Source organism: Coenobita brevimanus, chromosome 45 (genome assembly GCF_032717465.1).
Source record: "Coenobita brevimanus isolate Jiangsu-jjx chromosome 45, ASM3271746v2, whole genome shotgun sequence".
In the NCBI taxonomy this organism is placed as follows: Eukaryota; Metazoa; Arthropoda; class Malacostraca; order Decapoda; family Coenobitidae; genus Coenobita; species Coenobita brevimanus.
Window position 1 is genome coordinate 4,774,318 of NC_136998.1, and position 11,301 is coordinate 4,785,618.

Consider the following 11,301-nt stretch of genomic DNA (forward strand, 5'->3'; position numbering starts at 1 on the left):
TACTATTATACCTGTTTAATATTTCCAAGACAAATAAAAATAGTCCCATACTATTCTTTACCTCTCCCGTCACTACATGACATCTGGTGGGGAAACTACTACAAGATATAAAAGCCGCTCGACCACAAGTCTAAAATATACTTCTCTACAATTAACTACAAAGTCTTTATGACATTTGGTAGCAGCGAACGTATACGAACCTCGTCTACGAATCAACATTAAATTCCTACAAAATATCAAGATTGACAACAACCAACAATATCAGCTCCTGCCCCCTCCGTCTCCCAGATCATTACGCTGATGCAGAGGTCAAGAGATCACTCGACGCCTTGCAAGTAGCTTAACGACAAACCAGCAAATCTGCGGACATCGTCTCCGAATTAAAAGCAAATTTCTACAAAAGCAACCGAGACTACAAGGTTAGCTTCAGTTCTACAAAGTCTACAGCCATCTACAATCAACTACAATTAACAACTCTACGTCGTCTGTATAATCTTCTACACGCACCTACGAGTAGCGGCAGTCTTCATCCCACAACGAATAAATCACTAGAGAAAAGGACAGAGAAAACTTCCACATAGAATAAAGGGAACAAACAAACGAAGAGTGAGACACGATTTACAACTCATCTTACTCACTCGTCTTCACTCAAGTTACTCATCGCTACTCATTCACTCACCACAGCTACCAGTGTGGGAAGCCGACGTCACCATGTGCTGAGATGACATCACAACGCGAGTCTGCCATGCCAAACAACGTGTGACTGACACCAGGCACTACTCATTACTCATTATTCACATAGCTCCTACTCATATTCACTTATTTTCACAGTTAAGTTGGAAATTCGACGTTCTATGTTGAGGTTTGCCTGGGACAGCCGTTAACCACTACAAATACCAGGCCATGGAGTTTCCTGAGTAATATCGTCCATCAACACACCACTAGAATTATCAAGAGATCTTCAATCAAACCTGTATTTTCTTCCGAGATCGACTTTTGTATCGACACACCTCTACGATCTGTATCAAGTGGGTAAAATTATACTTGCTCATTTCTTCTCAGTGCTAAAATTAGCTAGATTCAACTTATTTAATCATCTAGTTTGCTAGGACATAAATAAACAAGAGGCGTATTTCATAACATCATATCTTAATGACAGGAATATTTTCGCAACCACCCACGTTAATACCAGATGACACACAAATTGCCACAACATCAGACTCACAATTAAGAGACAGCCCACCCATTGTACAACCCACACCACACGTTATAGATAAGGAAACAAATACGGGAGTTTCGGATGATGAGTGGGAAACCCCTTCTGACGTTGAGAGTATCGACTTCGCAGCTGCCTTAAATACGTATGCCAATATACTTAACAGGGTTCACCGGTCCGGTCATACATATTCTACCATTCCCTCACATAACGATAAACTCGTACAAGTTGAATTAACAGGGCAATCATTAAATATGAATCAAGAAACAAATACTGCTGATCTAAAAACCACACCTCACGTTTTTGTGTATCACGAGGATAAGACTGCCCCAAAATTCTCTGGCACAGACAAGGATCGCATTGATGTCATTTCATTAATCAGTCAGTGCGAACAAATGTTCATCAAGCGCCACATACTAGATGAACAAGAGAAAATTGCTATTTTTTCATCTTGCATAAGCCGGGAAAGATGTCCAGCAAGCAATTTATTGCGCTCCGATAAGCTACATCGTGCTAGGACATATGATGAATTTAAAACTGAATTTCTGAAGAAATTTTCTGGAGGTATGAACTTCTTGCCAGGTATAATTCCAGAATTACATAAAATTGTAGATCTTGTAAGGGAGCACACTACAAACCATGTGCTCAGTGAAATAACTGCTGATGTCTCCACAATCAAGAGAACCCTATTAGCTACTCTGGAGAATTCTAAGTGGATAACAGATGATGGAAAGATGTCCCCAGACCTCGTCGTGGACATCATTGGTTATGTAGCTGCCTTGTGTAAATTACCTGATAGAACCCTTAAGATCGCCAAAACAATCGCGTACATCCCTGGAATGTGCTTACTAGACTTAATGAACGAGGTAGAGATGCAGTGCAGTAAAGCAGGTGTGGTTGACACACATGCACATTCTGGTAGAATCAGGGTACCTGAGACAGTATCAGCTGTGAAAACATCAACACCGACCCCAAACAGAGAACAAAATCGATCGCGACCTGAAATGAGGCAGTCCAAACAGACAAAGACGCCTAGACCTCGTTCCCACACGCCTTCCTACAGGCAGTTTCATAAGTTTTCGCGCAGCCCGAGCAGGTCTCGCGCTATAAACAACACTTTTTATGGGAAATCACCTCGTAGGTCACAGTCAAGGGATAGGTCCATTCTGTGTCATTACTGTGCAAAACCAGGACACACAAGGTATGAATGCTTTATCAAGGCAAAAGAGGATAATCAAAAGACACAAGGGTTTGGTCCTTACTGTAGGCATCATAGATACCAAGGGCACTGGACTAGTGATTGCAAAACAGTAGAAAAAATTGTGTCTATGTTCAAATCGGGGGAAGACCAAGTCATGACAAAAAACGAACAAACGTAAAGATGAACAAGGTTAAACTTCACATAGGAGGCATGTTGTGAAATGAGTGTATCTTGATACCAGCTGTATGTGTGGATCAAAACGTTTCCTTATTTTTAGATACAGGCTCTCCAGTGAACTTAATAACACATGAAGAACTAAATAGAATTCTTAAAAATAAAAAGAAACTAACTTTTCTGGATGAAGCTGATTTAGAATTAAACACAGTAGATGGTCAAGAGATTACAGTAAAAGGTATGATAAGATTAAATCTCAGTTTCACAGAAACTACAAGACCATTCTCTGCATTGTTCTATATCGTTGAAAACTTAGCAATTAAAGCTCATATGTTACTGGGCTTAAGATCCATGAGAACTGAGAACATAACTATACTCCCACAAATGAATGGAATAGACTTTGATAATGAATTTATAGAGGAAATACTTTCAGAGCCCTCACCGATTGGTAGAAGAGAGCCAAAAAGAATTGGTAATATTAAAGGCTTTAACAAACATACACAAACAGATGAGTGTATAGATCCACTTACACCAGCAACCCCATCCTCCAGAATTAGTGACCCAGATAACAGTACTGATTTATCAATTTTTCCAGCCCATCTCACTAATGATTTGGTTATACCACCTAATTCATACATGAAGGTTACCATAAAGAGCAAATTACGGAATAGTACTGTTCTTGTCTTAGAAGAATTATGTAAAGTAAAAGGATTGTCAGTAGAAAACGCATTATGTCATACGAACGACGAAGGGCTAACTCAGATATTCATTATTAATCACATGAATGGGGAAGTTCAGTTGAAGAAGGGAACTTGCATAGTTAATATTGAAAAATGTTTAGCCCCTGTGAAGGAAATAAATATTGGTGGAGTAACAAGTGAGATAAAATCTACGGATAGAGAAAGAATAAAAGAGAATTTAATTCACTCAGGTGAATTTGACGAAGAATATGATTTGTTATCCCTGCTAGAAACACACAGGGACACCGTAGCCTTGCCCGGAGAACGATTAGGGTGTACTAACTTGATTAATCACATGATTAATGTGCACCCAGAAACACCACCAATTTTCGTACCAGCTTATCGCATACCACACTCCCAACGTACACTTGCAAATCAGTATGTCGATGAAATGTTAAAGCTTGGAATTATTGAGCCTTCAGTTTCTCCGTGGAACGCTCCCCTTTTCTTTGTGCCCAAGAGAAATGGAGAAATGCGTGCGGTAGTAGATTACCGTAAACTAAATAATCACACAATCCCTGACAGATTTCCCATGCCATTGCTAAGTGATGTTCTACAGAATATTGGTCCTGAGAATAATATATTCTCGACCATCGATCTCCTAAACGGATACTATCAGATTCCGGTATCTCAGGAGTCACGTAAATACACTGCCTTTTCAACAAACAGAGGCCATTATCAATATACAAGAATGCCAATGGGACTGAGGACAGCCCCCGGTACGTTCCAGCGTCTTATGAATTACGTATTGTCCGGAATTTTAGGACAAGGAATATTTGTTTATCTTGACGATATTATTATCGCAACGAAGAATATTAAGGATCATCTCAGGAAATTAGACTTACTCTTACAAAAGCTTAGTGATGCTGGATTAAAAATTAAACTTTCTAAATGCAAATTTTGCTTTAAGGAAATAAATTTCTTAGGCCACAAATTAAGCTCTGATGGTATTCACACCACTGATGACAAAATACAGGCAGTGAGAGATTTTCCTGAACCCACTACGACTGACGAAGTTAGACAATTTTTAGGTCTGGCTGGGTACTATAGGTCCTTCGTACCACAGTTCTCTCATATAGCCTTCCCTCTATTCCAACTACTCAAAAAAGATGCTGTATTCCAATGGGAAGAAGAACAAAAAAGGGCATTTAACAATCTAAAAAATTAAACTAACGAATGCACCTTGTTTAGCATATCCAGATTACACGAAATCATTTCTTATTTGTACAGACGCATCAGTTAAAGGATTAGGGGCTGTACTGATGCAGGAAGATAAAAGAGGAAAGAATCAACCAATTGCATTTGCCAGCAGACAAACAAGAGGTGCGGAGAAAAATTATAGCACTACAGACTTAGAGGCACTTGCAGTGATTTTTGCATTACAAAAGTTTCGAGATTTGGTATATGGTTACGAAATCCACTTATTCACCGACCATAAACCACTGGTGGGTATGTTTAAAGAAAAACTCCTTTCTGGGAGGAGAGCAAGATGGAAATGTACGGTTGAAAACTACAATGTACAAATACATTATATACAAGGTAAAATGAATATAGTAGCTGACGCATTATCTAGGAACCCGAACACAATTCAGGTTGCGGCGTTAGATCTCAAAGGAAATATCCCAAACCACGAGGATATCGCAAAGGCACAAAGACTTGACCCAGTATGGTCAAAAGTAATATACAAGTTAGAAAGTGGAGATGAAATACAATTACCCAAACTGCATGTCCCACTTGAACAATTCACAATGGTCAATAATACATTATACAAAATTAACTCTAAACAACCAAAACGCCAAAGAAATACTAACCAGTTGGTAGTACCTAATGACATGATACCCCAAGTATTACGAATGATACACGACAGCCCACATGCAGGACACCCTGGAAAGGATAAGACATTCAACCAAGCCCAGCTATTATATTACTGGCCTTCATTACGAAGAGATATACACAATCATATAGACAGATGCGAATCATGTGCGAAACACAAAGGATACCCAATCACACCTGCACCGATGGGTAATTACCCAGTACCACATCAACCATGGGACGTTGTCGCTGTTGATTTACTCAAGATGCCATTATCATACAATAATAACCTATACTTATTCGTAGCAACGGATCATTTTTCCCGTTATGTCATTTTAGCTCCAATTAAAGATAAGACAGCAGAGACAGTAGCAAAGGCAATAACAGATAATGTAATATGTCGCTTTACTACCCCAAAGGTATTAATAAGTGATAATGGAGGAGAATTTAATTCTGAGATCTTACAAGAAATATGTAAACAATACAACATTAAAAAGGTTAACGTTTTGGCCTATCACCCAGCATCGAATGGGTTGGTAGAGAGACAAAATAAAAAGGTATTAGATGTGCTACGACACATTCTCAGTGAAAATTATGCAAGCTGGGATGATTGGATTCCCAGAGTAGAGGCCTCCATTAATGGGTCTATAAATAAATCCATTGGTGACACACCACATTTCATTATATATGGCACAGATAAAAAATTACCATATGAGCTCCTAGAAGGTGACAGCATGCCTATATACAATTACGATGATTACTCTAAACTCCGTTTACGTGAATTCCAGGACATACACAAAAGAGTGCAAAAACAATTAACGATGTCCAAGGAAGAAATGACGGAGGCATTTAACAAAAAGGCAAAAGATTCACCTATCAGCTTAGGAGACATTGTTTACGGAGTCATTCATACGAGAGACAATAAATTATCCCCTAAATTTGAGGGCCCATACAGAGTAATTAACATAAAGGCAAACAAAGTTTTAATTAAGTCACTTTCAAGTGGCGAGGAAAAACAAGTTCATATTGACCATTTAAAACGAGTTTCAAGGGAATTATCACATAATTATTCAGCCTCGGATACAACCGAACAGGTGAACGTACCTCAAGAAACCAAGCAAGAACACAACAATGATTACAAAAAGAAATTAAGGTCATATACCAAACAATCGAACATAGGTGCAACTATTCCAATGAAATCTACAGTACATCATTTACGGGAATTAAATATCGATTTAAACTCCTTCTATAAATGAAATAACAGCCAACCGTAACGCACATCATCACTATCATCAACCACAGCTTTATAGGAAATTAATAGATTTTTTTTTTTTCGGTAGGTTACGATGAAGGGACTTATGCTATGGATTCTCCTTTACATAGTAAGAGTATATGCGCACCTAGACCCCAAGCATATAGTACGACAAGGATGCCTCATAGCTCCAACGGCCACGACTACAATCGTCAAGGACGTCATGAGTACTGAAATAAGTCTAGATTACTTGTATGACTTACCTACTTATATAGAAAGACTTGCGACGCCGATGCGAACTCTGGACTTCAAGATAGGGAATTATGTTTCACAATCACATATCACCAAGGAAGTGGATGAAATGGTGAAGTTAGCGAAATGGAAACTAGAACAGGCGAAGTCAACTATGCTCGTCATGATCCAAGATCTCCCATCTTATGGAACAGAGGTGCTGAGCGACAGGAACAACATCACACGTACTCGCCAAAAGCGCGGTTTGTTCGATCTGGGCGGCGCAATTCTTGGGAACATCTTTGGATTGGCTACAGAGGATGACCTTAAAGAAATAAACAAAAAATTTAATAAGATAGCTCAGGTACTAACATACCAAGATAAATTCATCACAGGACAGAACTCAGCAATGAAAACAATTGTGAAAAATCTGAAACAAGCAGAAAACGTAGCTCTCGAGAGTATAGATAAAATAAATAACTTGGAGGGTAACGTTACCCTTTTCCAGCACTTCTCCATCATCACAGAACATATTGACACGATTCTACTACAATTAGAGAACACTAGAGATCATTTCAGGGCACTTATGCAAGGAATTTCGAATGCTAGTGATGGCAAGATCACAAATGACTTACTCCCAGTTCATGAGCTACGTCAGATAGTTAGTCAAGGCATACATACACATAAATTGAAGCCATTGTTCCGCAGTAGGGAATTTATGCAATATTACCCGTACTTGGAAGCAACACTAACACCAACATCAGTGATAGTTCATGTACCATTCATCACGGAAGACCTGTTCACAGTATACCAAATACACCCCTTCCCCTATAGAAACAACAACACTTTAGTCATCATCAACATCAACACAGACACCGAACTCATCATGGTCTCCAAGAGACGAGACACTGTCACTTTCGCAAGTGAGTCAACGATTGAGCGAAAGTGCCGCACATCCTTACATGCTGTTCATCTTTGTCCTGCGTACATTTTCACGTTTCAGCCTACTGATACGGTCCCTTGTGAAATGGCTATCATCAGCAATAACAATATTCATCATCATTGCAACTTCACTTTTGCTCCAGATAAACTTGTACACCATCAACGCATTGGACACTCGCAGTTTTTTTATTTCCCTTATAACACATCAGTTTACATAGTCTGTCCAGATATACCACCATCTCATACATCAGCCTCAGGATTATACATAGCACCAGACTACTGTGCGGTATTTACACCATCCATGTCTACTTTTTCCACCATCAATCACTACGCCATCCTCAATCATACACACAAACATTTCCACCCACTGCCTGATATGGACTTAAACATGAGCACAAGTATTAAGCTGACTTCACCTAAGTTTGAAACTATGCAGCTGATCAATGAAACAATGAAGCCCTGGGAAGATTTGAGTTTGAGTATGTTCAACCCATATTATGTGTATAGCCAAGCACCTTCTGTCTTCATAATTATCTGCATTGTGGTTGCAGTATTGCTGTTGGCCATGCACAGAATGCATGCAAGAATTGCTAATTTGGAGTCATTGTTTAGTGGGGGAGAGTTAACATCACAGTTAACCACCCTGAATGAAGTGTATATATTTTGTATATAGTATTAATTATATATATAAAAAAAAAAAATAATAATAATAATAATAATAATAATAACACAAAGAAGAATGACCCATATATGACAAACCAGTACCATTATCTTTGAATGAAATATTAATAACTCTTACAATAATCTTAATTTTAAACTATTTTTATTCTTGCATGTATGCATTTCACTATAATAACCCAAGTACATACTGTATTACAGTTAAATAATTTACTTTAATGCATTTATTCCAATATGTATTCAACTTATTTAAAATGTAATATTACTGAATAATCACTATTTACTATGAATAATATATGTATACAATATTCATACAATTATGTTACTTTGCAATATTATGTATTTCACTTAATTAGCTTATAAGTTCATTATAATGTGTATGTAGTATGTATTAATATATTATAACTATTAAATGTCGATGGTACGTCATTTTCGCGCGGCCGAGCAAATATAGGACTACATAATAGATAGATAGATAAATAGATAGATAGAGAGACAGATAGAAGCAGGAAGTCAAATGATGAGAAGGTGTTGTGTTTGCGAGAAGCGAGCAGCGCTAAACGCTTACACGGGGGAAAGCTGACGACAGCGGCCAGTAAGGAGATGATTCAGTTAGCTGTCAGCAGTCCTCTCGTGAGAAAGTTCTGTTGCCATGAGGAAGATACGTGACACACACACCCTACTACACGAGATTTTAGGAAAGAGAGTTTAGAAGGAGACAAGCGACCCTAGAGAGAGGTCGAGACGGAGATTAGCTTGAGAACAGAGAGAGAGAGAGAGATAGCGAGACAGGGAGGTAGCTACCCAGGACTTATACTATTATACCTGTTTAATATTTCCAAGACAAATAAAAATAGTCCCATACTATTCTTTACCTCTCCCGTCACTACATGACATCTGGTGGGGAAACTACTACAAGATATAAAAGCCGCTCGACCACAAGTCTAAAATATACTTCTCTACAATTAACTACAAAGTCTTTATGACACCAACGCTTAGATTAAGCAGGTTTCCTTAATATTCTGTTATATTACGAAGTGTCGGAGATTTAAAGGAATTGGTCGAATGCTGACCTTGACTTGGACTGTTATAATACTTTGTTGACTCATATTTCTATCTTCCTACGCAGATTTCATTGTTGTTAAGTATATAACGGATTTCTTATTGCTTTTGACGATTATATTGTCGACAAACTCAGTATCATATCTGATAATAAAGAGAGTATCGGTTTAAGCAACAACGAAATCGAACAAACACCTCCAGCCAATCAGAATCTCGGCGAGAACAGTGTTGCCATACATGCCTGGCCAGATTAATTGGTATGAGGTATAGTGCAATGTAGTGTCGTGTAGTGTAGCGATGTGTAGTGCAGTGTAGTGTTGTGTAGTGATGTACAATACAGTGGAGCGTAGTGTAGTGGTGAAGTGCAGTGATGTGTAGTGTTGCGTAGTGTGTAAAGATGTGTAGGGCAGTGTAGTATAATGCAGTGCAGCCGTGTATAGTGCAGTATAGTGGAGAGTATTATAATACTGTGTAGTGCAGTTACGTGTAGTGAAGTGCAGTATTGTATACTGTAGTAATGTATTTTGCGTGTAGTGTTGTGTAGTCAAGTACAGTGGAGTGTACTGTAGTGAAGTGCAGTGACATGTAGTGTAGCGTAGTGCTGCGTAGTGCAGTGATGTGTCGCGTAGTGTAATGTAGCGATGTGTAGTGCAGTGTAGTGTAATGGTGTGAATGCACTATGGTGAAGCGCAGTGTACAGATAAGTAGTGTAGTGATGTGCAGTGTAGTGTAGTGTTGTATAGTGTAGAGTAGTGTAGTGCTGTTTCACTCAGACTTTGCAGGCGTCAGGCTTTATTGAAAGTCCTGCTTCAACTGATAGCAAACTGAAGACAGTTCCCTCGAGGTCCATTAGCCTAGGGCACTTGCTCAAGGGACGAAGTGTCAGGTAGTTCATGGGATGATAAACACTGACTTTTGATTCACTCTCCTTTTCTTGTGCCTCCGCATCTGGCCACATTTTACCATAGCCTCTTGAGAAAAATCACACATGTTTTAATTTGTGTAACTGTTAGAATCTTTCATTCATTTTAATGAAAATTTCTCAGTTTGAAGAGAGTATAAACAACCCTTTTGACCCTAAAGTATAATAAATAATCATGATTTCATGACGTTTGCCATATAACGATCATATTTACCAGTGGCCACCTCTTGCACTTCGAGTTTATCCCCTTCACTGTGTTGAGGTCTAGTGTATGCTATTTGTGCCATCACCATACAGTATCATTTTCTTTCGGAGAAAAAAGGTTCTCGGAGACACTGTCTATCCTGCTGACCAGGATAGGTCTACCAAGCCCAAGATAACCGTCTGAAGGTGGACAGGATAAACGAAACTTACATCACTGTACTGAAGTGGTTACGACATTTCACTGTGCATTGCTTGTTTTATATCTGCAAGAAATACTAACATTTATCCTTTTAGTACAATGATGTCTTTATTTAGCAATACACGAACAGTCGTAGGGAAAGAGGTTAAGGAGTAAAATACTCAGAATGGTAACGCCAACGTTCCCATTTGGAGAACACTGGAATAAATATTAATACAAAATCAGTCTATTGACTTTTTTTCCTGAGTGCAGAAATAAAATCATTGGTGTTCAGTTATCATATATATTGAAATCATTTTTTTTTTTAAATAAGTTCTGATACAGTTTTTTGCTCTTCTGCTTTTCACGATTGTTTACCACTCTAGGGATTTTTTTTTTTTTTTTTTTTTTTTTTTTGTGCTAAAATCTTTGCCATTTTTCACCAAATTTATAATGAGTATTTCCTTAGAAAGTAATATCCCTCTTTAAATCATCAACAGACTAAAACGGCATAACTTTGTAAAGATAGTTCATTATTTTTAATGTTCCCAAAATGGGAATGTTGGCATGCTGCCCTATAAAATATATCCATGTTCATACTGGAATAAGCAGGTTTCAAATCTACTACTACATCACTACCTTACAGGCTGAAGCAAGCTGATCCTTGCTGCAAATGGACGTCCCCAAGA